Below are 16,072 nucleotides of genomic sequence, written 5' to 3' on the forward strand. Positions count from 1 at the left end.
GAGAGGCACCTACCTGTTGTTACCTGGGGAGGCTCCGGGCAGGCCTGACAGCAAATCTTCATGCTAAAATCTTGAGTTAAGACCCACCTGTAAAAAAGTAGAAAAGGAGCTTTCTAAGTAAGCTGTGAGCATGTCAATTTGAGGTGCTCATGGGGAAGGCACGTGCTTTCTTTGTTTTTTGTTGGGAGGGGTATGGGTGAGGGTAGGGTACAGCAAGAAAAGCTGTATCAAAAGCAGCCAAGATTCTGTACCACAAGAGTGGGGTTGCAGAAAGATGACAGTATGGGAGCTTTCCATGTTTTTCTCCCTCTTACACAAGTGCTCCAGAGGGTAAAAGAAGGTAAAATGACACTCTCCAGGTCTTCTTTTATGAAGAATATATAACCTTGACCCCAAAAGTGACAAGGAAGGCAGGAAAGGGAAATGACAGGTCAATCTGATCTACCAGCACAGAAACAAAAATCCTAAATAAAACATCAGCAAATGGAATCCCACATTAAAAAAAAAAAAAAAAAAAAAAGCTGATACATCACAATCTTGTTGGGTTTATCTCAAGAATGCAAGGTTGATTCAACATTAGAAAATCAAATACTGTCATGTCCCAGGAGAAAGGATAAGCCATGACAGCGGCTTACTATGCAGTGATTATCCAGTGGAGTAATATACAGCAGTGAAAAGGAATAAACCACAGCTACAAGCACCAGTGTGGCCCATTCTGACACATGGGAGGTTGAACAGGAACACAAACTGCAGAAAAACACACTCAGCAGGATTCTATTTATTTGACATTCAAAACCAAGCAAAACTGAACAATACATTGCTCTATTTTTATAATATTAGGAAGAAATACAAAGATTATAAACTAAAATTCAGGATAACAGCTACCTCCCTGGAGGAGTGAGAAATGGTGTTGGGGAAGGGAACAGTGAAGAGTACATGGATGTTTATTTATTATATTATTCTGTAAGCCTCACATTTATCTTATATATACTCTTTTGATTGGTTAAAATACTTTGCAATAAGAGATTGTAAAAGTCCATCAATGTCTTTCCATTACTCTTAGCATAAAATCCAAATTCCCACCAGATTGGATGGGACTCTTGCCTCCCTCACATCTTATCTCTTGGCTCACCAAGCCGTAGTGGCTTGCTTTCTGTTTCTAGTTAAACTAAGCACATCCTGCCCCAGGGCCTTTGAATTTACTGTTCCTGATAACTGAAACTCTTCCACCTGACTTTTCTGTTTGTCCACTTCTTTACTGTTTCTGTCTCTTGGCTCAAACACAACCTCTCAGCAAGGTCACTCTCTATATAATGTCCCCTCACTCACCCAACTACTCCCAGGCCCCAAACTTAGGTCCTTATGACATTGCTTCCCATGGATGAATGATACTACCTCAGTCTGTAATAGCCTTGCTTTGCTTTCTTTTTGTCTCCTTGTTTCCCCCATTGGAGTATAAACTCCCTAAAAGAAAGTTCTTGTCTGCCTTGTTCATCACTATATGCCTGGCACCCGGCACAGAGTGCTGAGAACATAACAGGTGCTTAATAACTATTTGTTGAATGAATGGATGAATATCTAAAAAGTCTAACCAATCTCCTCTGTCAATTAGGGGAAATGCCTAGTCCAAGGTGGGGATGGATGGGGAGAGGATTAGGTGGAGCTAGTTTTCAGGATACCCAACTCTCATATCCATATGCAAATAATTTGCCAGCAACATGGGGAAGGCACCATGTTTAATGTGATTTCCATTCTGACCTGAGACAATGACTGTCAATATTCCCTGGAGCTGGAGGTCTCAGGTGGTCCTTGGTCTTCTCAGCAGGAGTATTAGAGCCTTGAGCCTTGCTCCTCCAGCCCAGGCAGCCCCTGTCTTTACTCCCATGCATATCTCAGGCCAGCCAGAGCCAGAGCTAGGGACTTCCCTGGGACCGGGGGGAAGAGCTGTGCCCTGGGAAAAGTAGTCACAGCTCTGACATCAGTGCTTACCTGGCTGAGACCCGAGCTGAGGGTCACAACCACCAGTCCACACTGGGATTGGAGCCTCTCTGAATCTAGTATCAAGACAATTTAAATAAAATCAAAAAACAGAAAACGGTGCTACTCTGACTGATACAGAGCAAAAGTCTCCATGTGTTGCTGGGCGGGCCTTCCCTGGTCCCCCTCTCACTTGATCCCAGCAATTCCCTGGCACACAGCTTAGAAACCAGGGCTCTGATCTAGACCCTCATGTGGCCTCTGAGCTCTGCCCTTGGGCCCCGAATGGCACCGTCCAGCCCAGCTGGTTTAGGGGGAGGACACCTCGGCATTTAGAGGTGTCTGGCAGCATGAGCAGCCCCTGTGACAAAGAGGCTCCTTGACCATTCTCCCTGCGCCCCAACCTCTTCCTGCCAAGCTGCATAATTGGGAAGGGATCCCCAGCTCCACTTGCAGGGAACCAGGCTGAGCACCATTTCCATCACAAAGGAAGAATTCAGTGGGGCTCTTTTGGCCAAGTTTCAGCCCACAAGCACTTTTGTCACCAAGTTCCAGTCTCATGCCATGGGGAGGGGGTTGGGGTGGGAAGAAAGGCCCTGAGCCACCATTGCCGCTGCCCCTGTCCCGCCTGGGAGTTTCAGGCCACCTCCCCAGGAGCCAAGGTCAAAGGGTGTCAGGTTCCTGTTCTTTTAGAACAGGTTCTCATAAACTGTGCACTCAGGAAAAACAAAAAGCACTGTGCAAATGAGTCATAAAGGTACAGGAGAGGGGAGGAGGGCTGCCTGGCCAGAGACAGCGGATGGGAAAAGAAAAAGGATGGTAAGGAATCTGCAAGGCAGAGTAATGATCATAGTAGGAACAGTAACAGAAGGAATCAGGCCTTTCTAAAGGCATCCCGTCCTCACAGATGACCTTCAAGGAATGATTAGCCCCACTATCTCTGAGTCTCAGAGAGGTTAGGTAATTTGCGCTAGGTCACACAGCTGTAAGCAGCAGGGTCAACATTCAAAATCAAATCTAGCTGACTTTGAAGCCCACCTCCTTTCCCTGGCACCAAACCAGCGCCGACAAGGCCGAGTCCCCCTGGGCCAGTCCCTGGGTGGGGCACGCAGGCCAGAAAGGGGCAACGCACAGTTCACCCCTGGAGATAATTCATCACCAAGGCGTGATGGGTGACAGGTGGACATTTCTTTTAGAATGGCTTTTTAAAGAACTTGATTGACTCCAACAATTCCTAGGTCCCTACTGTGTGCCAGGGGCTTTGGGGGACACGCAGGTGTGAGACTATGTTCACAGTCCAGCAGGAAGACGGGTGATTCTTCCTTGTAGAAGGGATGCCAAATCCATGTCAGGCCCTCTGTTGAGCTCTTTCCATGCACAATCATTTAACAGTTATTAGTTCTTTTCTATAGATAAGGACAGTGAAGTTCAGAGAGGTAAAGCAACTTGTCCAAGGTCACACAGCTAGTACATGGCTATGTTTTGTATAAGGTATGCTTAAAACCCATACGTTTCATCACTAAGCAGCCCTGCTAAAATGGGGCACAGAAAATGAGCCTCAGAAAGAGTGACCAATTCACCTGGGAAGGGGGCGGGAAGGAGAAAAGCAGCAGCTCTGTGAGGACTTGAGGTGGATAAAAAATTCCCTCGGGCAGAATCTGGGGGCAGAGGAGGTTCAGGTGTTCTTTAGGAAGGGTTCCGCCTGAGAAACTGCACAGAGATGGGAGACAAGACGTCTCCCAGGACCTACCCCTTCTCGCGGAGAGAAGAGGCAGCTGCCCGCTCTCCAACATAAGACACTGTGAATTTTAAAAGACCTGATGTCTCCAGTCTCCTTGCCGATCCATTAAGCGTTGGCAAAATTAAGGAAGACAAAGTCATTCTGAACACTCCAGGAGCCATAAACAGAAGGAGCAAGTTAACAAATCAAGGAGCTTTTCTTCGAGAGCTTGACATGGTGTCTTTCTCTAAACAAGTGGCTGGCGTGTGACTCTATTTACAGGGCTGGCACCAGGGACCCCATCTGGAGGGCTCCAGCCACTCTCAGTATTTCTCAGGAAAGTGACACCTCTATGTGTCTCCCTGCCAGGACAGAGTCTGGTGCCTGTGGGTTGCTGGGCAGTACCCAGAGGTCCTGTCACCATCAAAGCAAGTCTGACACCGTGATCCTTCTCCAAGCTCTGTGGATGAGCCACCAGTGGTCCCCGGCTCTGGGAAGCAAGGCTGAGCACAGGCACCGACCACCCCACCCGGCCTGCCTGATGCCAGCCGCAGCACACAGTCAGCAACAGAACCATCTGCTACTGCTTCCCGGACAGCGGCCGAGTGCCGGGCTCACCCTGAGCACTGTGCATGGGTCAGCGCATCTGCCCAGCCACCACGTGAGGGAGGGACTGCTGTCCTCACCTTTGTCCATGTTATCACTGAATACACTGAGGCACAGAGAGGTTGAGAAACTTGCCCCAGGTCTCAAAGCCTCAGGCGGTGGTCCCAAGCACCCCGCTCTGGGCTCTGATCTCCTTGCTCAGACCTTTGTCGTCCACAGGGTGACAGAAAGCCAGTCTTTCAACCAACCTTGATTAACTCAAATCAAGGCAAAGCAGAAGCCGTTATGAAGGGTCAGCTCCACCGTCCCACCACAGAGACTACCCTCCGGGCGCGAGGAGGAAACGAAGTAAGATTTCACTGCCAATCCCCTGGAGACCAGGAGCGCAGAATTCTGAGGGTCAGCTCAGCTTCTGGGGAGGCGGGAGGATTGGGGGCCTCGGAGCAGAGGCTAGAGTGCATCCCACCTCATTGCTCCCGGTCAGTGTGCTGGCTGCCGGCCAGGCTCGTGGGAACCTGGGCACCATCTGGACACTCTGTTTTGTCCTTGCCCAGCAGGCTGTTTTGGACACCAACTTGATTCATTGGGTTCTTGCTCCCCGAGAGGCATTTTGCACACAAAGTAAAGGAGGGGAGAGGGGAGAGCTTCTAAAATCAGGGACTCCGGAGGCTGACTGCAAGAATCAACTCCACCCACCAAGTGGTGGGATTTCCAGTGTGGGCTCTGGCCAGAGGCTGCGTCCATCTCAGCTCTGCAACTTAACTGTTACCTAGACAGGTTCCTTCTTTCCTCTCTCAGCCTGTTGTCTCACCTGGAAGAGGGGAACGGTACTGGGATCTACCTCGCTGGGCTGTTACATGCTGTGAACTCAAAGCTCTGAGTTACAGGTATTTATTCATTCACGCAACACACCATTCGCTGAGCGCCAGCCATGTGCGAGGGTCTGCTCAAGTGCTGGAGACAGAGGAATGACTATAACAGACAGAAGCCTTGTCCCAGAGAGCTCACCGAAAACCAGCCGAACAGAGAAAATGCTATAAAACGTTAAGACGGTGATCCAAACTAGAGGAAAGCCACGATGCTGGGCTGGGCAGGAGGGCATGCTGGCAGTGCTGACTTCAGATACGGTGGTTAGGGAACACAGTCACTGAGACAGTGATGTCTGAGCAAAGATTTGAAGGAGGCGCGGCCCAGAAGGAAACACGTGGAGCTCTGGAGAAGGACGCTTCCGGGAGAGGGACCCACAGAACAAAGGCCCTGAGGCCGGAGCCTGCCTGGTCGTTCCGGGGTCAGTAAAGCTGATAGATCAAGGAGTGAAGGCACTGGGTCAGCTGTTATTTACAGACCTGCAGAGGCAGGTGAGAGACCGCCTACATTATAAGAAGCCCAGGAGGGGTGACTTGCTCATTCAAAGGCCATTCAAGTTGGGGACAGAAAAGAATCTGGGGTGCAGTTCAGGGCTATTTGCGAGTCACCACGCTGTGTTTCTTGGAATTTGGGAAGAGGCGTGTCAGATAGCCCCGAAAGGCATCCAGATCTTAATCCATGGAATTTGTGCCTGTTACTTTCTATGGCAAAAGGGACTTTTGGGGTGTGATTAAATCAAGGATCTTGAGGTGGGGAGATTAGCTGGGATTATCCAGGTGGGTCCAATTTAATTACAAGTGTCCTTATAAAGGGGAGGCAAAAAGTCAAAGGAGGAAGGAGGAAATGTGATGGAAGAAAGAGACTAGTGTGATGAAAGGAGGGGCCATGAGCCAAGAAAGCATGTGGGCTCTAGAAGCTGGAAAAGGTAAGGACATAGATTCTCCCCTGGAGCCTCCAGAAGGAACCAGCCACTCCGACACCTTGACTTTAGCCCGAGAAATTGACGATGGACTTCTGACCTCCCAAACTGAAAGAGAATAAATCTGTGCTGTTTTCAGGCACCAAGTTCAGCATAATTTCTTCCAGCAGCCACAGGAAATGAACACAGGCGGCATCCGTGTCCATACCTTTCTAAGGCACCTGCCAACACTCCAACTGTTTACTTACCCAGTAGTTGGTTTAATTGGGCACAGTTCCTAAACCCTGATAAAACCAGTCCCTTGGTGAATTTTGTGCTCATTCTTCATGGGACCAGGCCGAGGGGAGACCGGGCAACCTGCCCCCCCTCTACCTGGTTTACACATTAACCCACGATTCCGTGAGCGAGCCAAGTCTGCAGCTGTTCTAGCCTCGCTTGGACAGTAACTGTGACAACTGAGGGCAAGCTCTCTCACGCTGGTGGCCGCGGGCTCTCCTGCTGGCTCAAAACTACCGTTCCTAAACCCTTAGGACAAAACAAGGTAGATGTTTATTTTATGTGGTCCTTATATGAGGAGTTTTTAACTAAAAACCAGAGGTGTGCAGAGGAGACAGGCAGACCTCTGAGGACCGATGAATCCTGCAGAACCAAAGTCCTCCTGTTCCCAGGCCTTTATCAGACTGGCCTTGATTCTGGAGATGAGGACAGAGTTGGAGAAAGTTTATCCTGCCCATATCTGGATATTTTTCTTTTTTAGCTACAGCAAGGCTGCCTGTATAGAAGTGGTTCCCAAACTTTCTGCCAAGAGCCCTTTGGGAATACAGCTCAGCTGTGCAAACCTCTCCCCACCCTCTCTTCTCCACTTAAAAAAAAAAATTATTTTATTTTTATTTTGAAGCAGGGAGCTAATCAGGTTTATTTACTTACCTATTTTTTTTTTTAATGGAGGTACTGGGGATTGAACCCAGGACCTCGTGCATGCCAGGCATGCACTCTACCACTGAGCTCTACCCTCCCCCTCTTCTTCACTTTTTATCTGTGGCTCCTACTTGAAGTATTTTAGCCAGAGCTGCTGTCCTGAGCTCCCTGGTCTCCTCCTGCTTCTGATTTTTAGGAAGTCACCTGTCACACTCAATTCTTTATCCAAAGGTTACATTCTGGAACTGCAGCAACAACAGTGAACATTTCCGAAGCACTTACTAAGTGCCAGGCACTGTGCTGGATGCTTTCCAGGCATGTACTGTCAGTAATAATAATTTCACTTATTATTTTATTTACTTTATATAAATAGTTATTAACGATATTTTATGACTATTTACTTGATATACTTATATTTTAATTTATCATTTACTACCCCGTTTAAATTTCCCCCAAACCCTAATGAAAAAGTTTCTAGAATAATCCCCATTTCACAGATGAGGACACTGAAGTTAAGAGAAGTTGTCTACTCTAAATAGAAAAGAAGCAGGATGCTACAAAAATGAGAAACTTGTAACTGGAAAGGAGATAACTGCCATGAATTACAAAAAGAATAAACACAAAATTGTAAAAGAAGACATCTAAATCATTAAGAGTGGGAGAGGGAAGCAAGGAAAGGCACTGTGGAAAACAGTATGGAGATTCCTCAAAAGACTAGGAACAGACTTACCATAGAACCCAGGAATGCCACTCCTGGGCATATATCCAGAAGGAACCCTACTTCAAAATGACACTTGCACCCCAATGTTCATAGCAGCACTACTTACAATAGCCAAGACATGGAAACAGCCTAAATGTCCATCCACAGATGACTGGATAAAGAAGATGTGGTGTATTTATATGATGGAATACTATTCAGCCACAAAAATGACAACATAACGCCATTTGCAGCAACATGGATGTTCCTGGAGAATGTCATTCTAAGTGAAGTAAGCCAGAAAGAGAAAGAAAAATACCATATGAGATCACTTATATGAGGAATATAAAAAAAACCCCAACCAAACAAAACATAAATACAAAACAGACACAGACTCACAGACATAGAATACAAACTTGTGGTTGCCAAAGGGGCGGGGGTTGGGAAGGGACAGACTGGGAATTTAAAATGCAGAACAGATAAACAAGATTATACTGTATAGCACAGGGAAATATATACAAGATCTTGTGGTAGCTCATAGCGAAAAAAAAATGTGACAATGAATATATACATGTTCATGTATGACTGAAAAATTGTGCTCTACACTAGAATTTGACACAGCATTGTAAAATAACTATTACTCAATAAAAAAATGTAAAAAAAAAAAAAAGAGTGAGGGAAATGGACCAATCAGGAGTGAGAGAAATAACCAATCAGGAATGAGCTCCATGCAAATGAAGTACTACAAATGGGCCAATCAGGAGTTAGCTTAGGGAACCAACAGAATCTTAGGGGTAAGTTCCACTTTCCTAGAAGTAAGCCGTTTCAGAGGCAAAAAGTGAGAGCCGCTGGGCCAGGGAACCGGATGGTGCTGGCAGGAGAGCAGTGGCCCTACCTGGGGGTCCTGCTGGTCTTTTTTATGGGGCTTCCCATCTCAGGAGAATGAACCTGAGCATTTGGGAACACCATGATGATTTTCAATAAAAGCATCTCTTATTAAAAAAAAAAAAAAGAGAGAGAGAGAAGTTAAGACACCAACTCAAAGTCACACAGCGAATGGCACAGCAAAGATTCAAACTGGATGTGTCTGACCCCAGACCCAGAACAGCTCATCACCCACTACCTCCAGGTCCCCAAACTCCCCCAGAGAGTCCTCTCCTTAAGACTCAGCTGCTGGAAGCCCTCCAGAGGCCAACCATAGCCTCTGTGATCAGAAGGTAGAATTCCTTATTTTTCTTCATGTCATTTGCCCTCCATAAAAACCAACTTCCCCTGTGTGAGTCACTCAGTCCCCTGCAGCCCTGATACTCATCTGGACATATTGTAAATAATTGACGCTGAGATGTTTAATCATAAAACTGAAATTGAGGTTAAAACGGGGCAGCCCGCAGGAGAGGAGGAGAAAAACAGCCCACAGAGGGGAGTCTTGCTTTGCGGGGCTTGGCACCTCCTTCATGCTGGGAAATAAAACAAGAACTACCCCTGGCTGAGTGCTTACAACCTCCACGGCATTGCCAGTGCTTTCCAGCATCTTCTCCTTTTTTGCTCCCAGCAGCCTGTCAAGGCACAGTCAGTATAAGGGTTGGAGTTAAGGCCCTCTCTGTCCAGCGGTGATCAGAACAGACAATTATCGATCTCATAGGGTTGAGAAACGAATATTTTATCGACATAAATGTACAGTGCTGGGTATACAGTAAGTGCCAAGACACGGTGCAGCAAGGGAAGGATGACACTGGATTTCCCCAGCTTGTGTTACTGGTCCACACTCACCACCACCCACTCTCCCAGGTTTTAAAGTCAGCTAGGAATGAACAAGACTCATTTTCCTTTCTTTGCAGCCGACAGGTGACACTGACGTGGCCTCATCACCGACACATAAGCCCCAATGAACTGCAGAGGTGCAAAATGATTTCACAGGGGCCTCAGAGGGCACAGCCTGGCTGCCTTTCCTCTCTGCCATTTGATCTGCAAATGCTAATCAAGACCCAGCTAAGTGCTGGGAAATGTGATGACCTTTTCCGGATGTGCCAGATACAGCTGGCTGAGGTGAGATGTCACCTGCAGGGCACGCTCACCTCCAAGCACAGCTCATCTCCTGATCTTTTCTCCTACTAGTGCTGGAGAGAAACAAGAGATGGTGACAACTCACTAGCCTGATACTCAGGACGGTTTTGTTTTGCCTGCACATGGTTCCCAATATCCACTCTTCCCTTCCTCCATGGTTAAGAAAACTCCTGATGCTCGGTCTCCCATGGCTTCCCAGAATAAAGACAGCATTATCCAGCCTTGTGGGCAGCTAGCAGGGCTGTATGACTAAGTTCTGGCCAATGTGGTATAAACAGATGTATGTATCAGAGGAGGGGGACATTCAGGAAGGGTTCTTGAATGGAAGGGACATGTTTTTTTTCCTTCTCCTTCCTCCTTCTTATTGGCTGTAATGCAGATATGATGGCTGGATCTCAGCAGCCATACTGGAGCATGAGGCAGAAGCTGGCAGAGCAACAAGACAGAAGGAGTCTGGGTCCCTGATAACCAATGAGCTAGCCTCCCAGCCCTGGACTGCTGATCTCTGGTCTCTGCTTATATGGGAGAAAAATAAAGGTTTATTTTATTGAAATTACTGTTTCTATGGCTTTTTGTCACCTAAACCAGCCCAGGCCTGGTAAAGAGTAACAGTGAATTTGTTTGTTAAGACTCAACATGGGCTTTCTGAGAGGGTCTGAGCCAGAGGTGGGAAAAGAGGGTAGCCTGGGCAAAGAAGCCAAGAAGGACTCCTCAGGCAGAGGAAAGGGTCCTCAGAAGGCACAGGGTCCAGAGGTTCGAGGAGGAGGTATCAAACAGGGAGGGGCAGTGGTCAGCCTGAATCCCCTAGAGAAGTTCAGAGGATGCCATTGTTCTACCTGTCCAGTGGCCACTCCCACTCCTACTGGAACAGCATCCTGATTTTCCTTTGCCAGGGACTCCCCACTCTCAGCCCAAGTGTTTGACCAGAACTCTGGCTCCAGGGGTGGGCACATGCCCCAGGCCTGGCCAAACAGGACATTCCATGCCCCTGGGATGGTTACTCTGGAGAGGAAATGAAAAATGGAGTAGGGGAGGGGAGGAAAAGAAAATGAAATAATAGCAACAATAATAAAACAAGAGAGTGATCCTGCAAGGGCCATAGAAGATGATATGGCAGAAATTAAGGGCTAGATTAACCCAACCTTCTGAGCCGAGGCCCAGCACTTCTGCCTACCACCTGACAAAGGAATGCTGGTTCTCTAATTCCACAGCAACCCAGCCATGAAAAGCTACAGAGCCAAGTGGGGCCAGTGTAATCCCAAGTTGTACATGGTAGGAATGGACTGATGGCTGCTCAGTTCCACTGGATGGTGTGAGAGACACCAATCATACCCAGTGGCTGTTAGGATGGCCAGTAGATATTTGCTCTATGCAAGGGCTGGACTGTCCAACATAGTGGCCACTAGGCACATGTAGCTAATGAGCTCTTTAAAAATGGCTGGTCTGTACTGAGATGTGCTGTAAAAGTGTAAGATACACACCAGATTCAAAGACTTAGTAGGACAAAAAGGATATCTCATTAACATTTTAAATGAATCCCATGTTGAAATGATCTCTGATATACTGAGTTAAATAAAATCTGTTATTAAAATTAATTTAGCCTATTTCTTTGTACCTCTTTAAAAATGCATGCGGCTCACATTCTATTTCTATGGGACAGAGCTGTCCTGGAATGTCAGCTCTCCAGGGTGGAAATTTCTGTTTTGTTTGCTGCTTTCTCTTGGTCCAAGAATGGGCCTGGTCCATGCAGGAGGAACTTAATAAATGTTCACTGAATGAATGAAAAGCATGACATGGTGGTATTGTGGAATTTAATGAAAGAATGAAGAGCTGACTTAGTGATATTGTTGAAAATACATGGAGTCTGTTGGAATGTACAATCCTGTACACCACTGGCAATGTACTTCACCTCTGTGAGCCTCAGTTTCTGCATCTATAAAAGGAAGATGATGCTTTTGAGGATCCAGTGATGTAACCAATGCCAGGTCTGGCCGAGAACAGGCAGCCTGCTCATTGCTGCTGCCCTGTGTGTGCGAGACCAGGGGAGGGGAGAGGCTGGAGGGCTCTGCTGAGCAGCTGTGGCTATTTGGGGTGCATGAATGACACACTCAAGCTATGTGCCAGGTTGTGGCCTCCAGCGGCTGCTAAGAGGTTTGTTCCCACACAGAAGTGCCTCTATTGCTCCTGGAAACGCAGCCTGTTTCCCCATCCAGACAGGATGCTTCGAGCCCCAAGCTGGTATCAGGTGTGACTGAGGACCCCAGGAGGCATGCTCCATGGGCACCTGTAATGGCCGAGACTTAGGAACCCCCAGGGTGACAGGACAGGCTGTTCTCTGGGGCTTCCTTTCCAGAGAAGAAATTAGTGGTGAAAAAAGCATCTGCATTTCAGATATGCTACATGGGAACAGGGAGGCGGGAGGCAGAGGGAAAGGCGGCTGCAGTAACACCCAGCAGGGGGTTCCCGGGGCCACACAGATGCTTGGGACCAACGACCGCACATCATCTGACTGTCAACGCAGGTGAAAATCTGATAGACACCTATGGACCCTCCCTGGAGAAGGGCTGTGTTAGTTTCCTGTTGCTGCTGTAACAAATTACCAGAAATTTACCAGTGGCTTAAAGCAACACAAATTCACTCTCTTACAGTTCCGGAGATCAGAAGTCTCAAATTGAGGTGTCAGCAGGGCCGATTCCTTTTGGACGGTTCAAGGGAGAATCTGTTTCCTTGCCTGCTTCAGCTTCTAGAGGCGGCTTGCATTCCTTGGCTCCTGGCCGCTTCTCCCATCTTCAGAGTGCTTTACTCCAACCTCTGCTTCCATCACCACAGCTCCATCTCTGACTCTGAGCCTGTGTCCACTTCCTTCTTATAAGGATTCTTGGGGCTATATCATGCCATCTGGATAATGTAAGTCTGCAGAGGCTTTTTAACCATATAAAGTAACATATTCACAGATTCTGGGAGTAGGATGTGGACATCTTTTGGGAAGAGAGGGTCATTATTCATTAATAATTTTATTATTCAGCATACCATAAAGGCCCGAGGCACAACCCTGTACAATTTGAGGGGTTCACTGGCCTTCCACACCAACTGTCCCCCAGGAAAAGAATCACCACTCAGGTGTCAGGAGCATGGCTCTCAGAGGTTCTGGTGGACCTGGATATAGACAACGTGTGTCATTACAAATCGGAGGCATTACACATTTTACAACAGGGCCTTTTCTTTTCAGAAGCTCGCATCTTTAAATCGTGGTAAGAACAGCTAGCATGCATTGAATGCTTCCTCTGAGCCCGCATTAGCTCATTGAATCTTCATAAGCACGCTGCCATCATCCCCATGTTACAGATACAGACACTGATGCCCAGAGAGGTTACGTGACTTGCCCAAAGCCTCACGTTAATAAGTAGCAGAGCGAGGCTGTGAACCAGATAGTCTGAGTCCAGAGTCCCCCCAAATCCTGCCTCTCACCTGCCCTTAAGCCATGCTTTAAAGAATGAGTTTTTAAACATCTACACACTGCTTCCATGAACACAGCAGTCCTTCTGCCAACACAAGAAGCAGAGACTTGCTGATGAGAGATGGAACAGGCGTGCGGCTGTCTGGGACCACTCAGTGACAAAGACGAATGACAGTGACTTAAGAACCCTGCTAAGAAGCTAAGGGTCAGGGCTGAGTGCTGACCCTGCCCCTCTCCCCTCCTTGGCTCAGCCCCTGAAGCCCTGTCTCACGTGCAAGGACTCTGCCCCTCTCTGAGCTGCCACAGCACAATACTGAGGGTTGCGACTCAACGCACTCACTCAGAGCCCTTCCTGGACCCGGCCACCAAGCTGGACAGTCTGGTACATCATGTAACCTGAATTATCAAAGTACTCCCTGGCTGCGCCCTCACCTCCACTACAAGAGAAGGAGGGGGGCCGAGGGTGGTGAGCAGTCAGAGAAGACAGGCTCTGTCCAGATTCAGACCCAGCTCACCCACCTGGAAGTCCCATGGTGGGTGTCACAGTCTCCAGTGCATCGGTGGGTGTTCCAGTCATGTCTGCTGTCCCCTCAGGCCAGGACATACACCACATTGTCTCTGCCCCATGAGGAGCCTTGATGGCACTTTTTAAAATTAGTGTTTATTAAATATCCGCCAGGTCTGCCCTTGGGTCCACCCTGCAGGGTGTTTAGATCAAAGATCAGCTGAGGAATGAAACTACATACGTTTTGGCACAGAACATTATCACTGAAGCAAAGATAGCCAGAGCAGGTGAGGGTGATCAAAGGTCAAAACTGCTCCCTGAACCGGGAGAAACTTCCAGAACAATAACAATGGCCATGCAATTATGAGACTAACCACCACTACCACCAGCAGCAATAATTACAATGATGATAAAATAGCTGCCGTTTCCTGAGTGGCCCTGACGCACTGGGCACGGCTGGCTGGCAGGCGCTGCCCGGTGAGGGTGGGCCCCGAGGGGCAGGAGTAAGCCCGGCTGTCCTCCCCACCGGTCACTGATTCCACGTGCAGGAACTGCACACCCACAACAGTCGCAGTGGCAGTCCACGTGCGCGGGAATGTGGCAACAGACAGCGTAGAGAAATCACTCCGTAACAGTGCCTTCTCTCTAAAACTCCAAAGTCAAACAGGGAAACTGCTAACAGGGAACCTGAGACGTGCTTACTGTTATCCCAGAAGTCTCCACATGGACCTTTCAAGTAGTGAACCACAGCCTGCTGCACTGGTCACTCCCGAGCAGGGTCACTGGAGGCCCAGGGGAGGGACCACAGTGGGCTGCGGGAACCAGGCTCCCCAGGGCTACCTGGGTGAGTCTGGATGCTGAGTGTGTTGGGGGAGGGGAGGCTTCTCCAGGCTCTAAGACTGGGCGTGGCCAGGCGTGGCCAATCAGATTTCCTATTTCCCAATGGGCGGGGCACCAGTCCAGCTAGAACCAATAGGACTCAACTTTCCACTGTTGAGGAAATGCCAAGGGGGCAGTCCGGCCCTCTGCTGCAGGGCCCTCCCCTGCTGGGTTTGCTGTTAGGACAAGATGTGGCCCCCATGCTGGTGGCCATCTGGTCCTTGCAAGGGGAGAGGCTGCCCGAGGATGGGCCCGCATGGAGAAAAGGAGAGCTGGGGTGGAGAGTGAGCAAGACTCCAGAGGACACCCCTTGAACCCAAGAATCCCACTGGACCTACCCCTCTGCCATATGAACCAATACATACCCTCTTGGCCTAGTAAAATAAATGACTAAAAATCAAAAAAAAAAAAAAAAAAGCCAAACCAGCCAGTTGCCCCCAACCTTCCCTTTTCTGAGGCAAGCTAGTGCTGACAGAGCCGGCAGCGGCCACACACTCCCAACGGGCATTCCCCTCCCATGCCCACTCAGACTGCAGAGCCAGGCCACCAGTTGGGGTTCTGGAACATGGCATGAGAGTCAAGGCCTGATTCCAGGCTTACTGGGTCTCTTCCCTTGGCTGGAATGTTTTGAGGATGACTATCAGGGTCCCTCACTAAAAGAGACCTGTAGCCATGGACATGACTGAGGAAGGACCCTGTCACATGGCAGTAGGGTGGCAAATGTGTCCCCGGGGCACTCCCCCAGAACACGTTGCCCAATAGATATTGTCATAAATCACCGGGCTGGGAATGCCTCTAGGTGGTTAGCAGAAAACAGAGGGCGGAAGAACCAGGCCTGCCCTTGAAAACGTCATTGCCAAGGTTATAATGTACATCATTGCCAAGGTTATAATGTACATAGAGCGAACAGATACATGCAGAGGAAAAAAGGAAGGAGGAAGGGAATGCATTGGAAGGGCGTGTGGGGACGGGGGACAGGCAGACACACCCGAGGGGATGCCATCTCTCTACCCTGAGGACCAGGCACTCTGCCGGGCACCGAGGGAGCCATCAGCAGCAATGTGTCCTCAGCAGTACATGCCAAGGAGGGGCAAAAGGGAAGAAAGATTAATTGTGAGAGCTGACAAACTGGGGAGAGGGACCAGAAGGAACAGAGAGACATGAACAACCCAAAGAAGGAGAGAAAAGTGAGCAATAATGGGGGGGAACACGTGACAGCACGGAGGAGGAAGGGAGGAGAAGCGGGGTGTGAGGATCTGGTCTCTGACCAGGCACCAGAGTGGGAGCAGGCGGGAGAGTGCTGGGGCTGAGGGGCGGGGCAGGGGCTGGGGTTGGGGGGTGCAGGCAGTTCAGAAAGAAAGGTGGACCCGGGCTGGGCCTCATGCTCCCACCACTGGGCAGCTGCTGCCTCTCTGGTCAAACAGCCAGGCCTCTGGGTGCCGGCAGCTGTTACGGGGGCCGGC

The 16,072-nt window shown here is 48.9% G+C and overlaps 1 protein-coding gene across 2 annotated transcripts in view; it reads right to left on the bottom strand.

Annotated features, from left to right (window-relative positions):
- The window catches only part of TMEM51 (transmembrane protein 51), a 48,666-nt gene that overhangs the window by 7,551 nt on the left and 25,043 nt on the right, over positions 1 to 16,072 (bottom strand). For both annotated transcript variants that reach the window (XM_074377373.1, XM_074377372.1), the window contains exon 2: positions 14 to 87. The gene's annotated coding sequence lies outside the window, so the exon portion shown is untranslated. The remainder of the gene's footprint in view (positions 1 to 13; positions 88 to 16,072) is intronic.

The sequence above is a fragment of the Camelus bactrianus genome, chromosome 13 (genome assembly GCF_048773025.1).
Source record: "Camelus bactrianus isolate YW-2024 breed Bactrian camel chromosome 13, ASM4877302v1, whole genome shotgun sequence".
Taxonomy (NCBI): domain Eukaryota; kingdom Metazoa; phylum Chordata; class Mammalia; order Artiodactyla; family Camelidae; genus Camelus; species Camelus bactrianus.